Genomic DNA, 1,683 nt, shown 5'->3' on the forward strand with positions numbered 1-1,683 from the left:
AGGCATCTCTTGGGTCCTGGCTGGCCCTCAGTACAGTAGCTAGAGGCATCTCTTGGGTCCTGGCTGGCCCTCAGTACAGTAGCTAGAGGCATCTCTTGGGTCCTGGCTGGCCCTCAGTACAGTAGCTAGATGCACCTCTCAGGTCCTGGCTGGTCCTCAGTACAGTAGCTAGAGGCATCTCTTGGGTCCTGGCTGGCCCTCAGTACAGTAGCTAGAGGCATCTCTTGGGTCCTGGCTGGCCCTCAGTACAGTAGCTAGAGGCACCTCTCAGGTCCTGGCTGGTCCTCAGTACAGTAGCTAGATGCACCTCTTGGGTCCTGGCTGGTCCTCAGTACAGTAGCTAGAGGCACCTCTTAGGTCATGGCTGGTCCTCAGTACAGTAGCTAGATGGGTCCTGGCTGGTCCTCAGTACAGTAGCTAGATGCACCTCTTGGGTCCTGGCTGGTCCTCAGTACAGTAGCTAGATGGGTCCTGGCTGGTCCTCAGAGTAGCTAGAGGCACCTCTTGGGTCCTGGCTGGTCCTCAGTACAGTATAAATATGCACCTCACAGCCTTTTTTTACTACAAGACAGAAACACGCCATTTTCACAAATGTTGATGTTGTGGTGGAGCTGGAGATGATGAATATGAAGTAGAATTAGTATTTTTTCCCTTTTAATTACACCACCACAGTTTCTCTCGCTCTCCTTAGAAAATGGGCGTTTAGCTTTTTAGCATTCGTCTGTGATTGGCTTAGATTAGCTAACCTGTTGACAGTGGTGGAAAAATACTTTAAAGTACTACTTAAGTCGTTTTTGGGGGGTATCTGTACTTTACTATTTATGTTTTTGACAACTTTTACTTCACTACATTCCTGAAGAAAATAATGTACTTTTTAGTCCATAGATTTTCCCTGACACCCAAAAGTACTCCTTACATTTCTAATGCTTAGCAGAACAGGAAAATGGTCCAATTCCCCCACTTATCAAGAGAACATCCCTGGTCATCTACTGCCTCTGATCTGGAGGACTCACTAAACAGAGAACATCCCTGGTCATCCCTACTGTCTCTGATCTGGAGGACTCACTGATCAGAGAACATCTCTGGTCATCCCTACTGCCTCTGATCTGGAGGACTCACTAAACAGAGAACATCCCTGGTCATCCCTACTGTCTCTGATCTGGAGGACTCACTGATCAGAGAACATCTCTGGTCATCCCTACTTCCTCTGATCTGGAGGACTCACTAAACAGAGAACATCCCTAGTCATCCCTACCGCCTCTGATCTGGAGCTCTGATCTGGAGGACTCACTAAACAGAGAACATCCCTGGTCATCCCTACTGCCTCTGATCTGGAGGACTCACTGATCAGAGAACATCTCTGGTCATCCCTACTGCCTCTGATCTGGAGGACTCACTAAACAGAGAACATCCCTGGTCATCCCTACTGTCTCTGATCTGGAGGACTCACTGATCAGAGAACATCTCTGGTCATCCCTACTTCCTCTGATCTGGAGGACTCACTAAACAGAGAACATCCCTGGTCATCCCTACCGCCTCTGATCTGGAGCTCTGATCTGGAGGACTCACTAAACAGAGAACATCCCTGGTCATCCCTACTGCCTCTGATCTGGAGGACTCACTGATCAGAGAACATCTCTGGTCATCCCTACTTCCTCTGATCTGGAGGACTCACTAAACAGA

This window comes from Salvelinus namaycush, chromosome 29 (genome assembly GCF_016432855.1).
Source record: "Salvelinus namaycush isolate Seneca chromosome 29, SaNama_1.0, whole genome shotgun sequence".
Classification (NCBI taxonomy): Eukaryota; Metazoa; Chordata; class Actinopteri; order Salmoniformes; family Salmonidae; genus Salvelinus; species Salvelinus namaycush.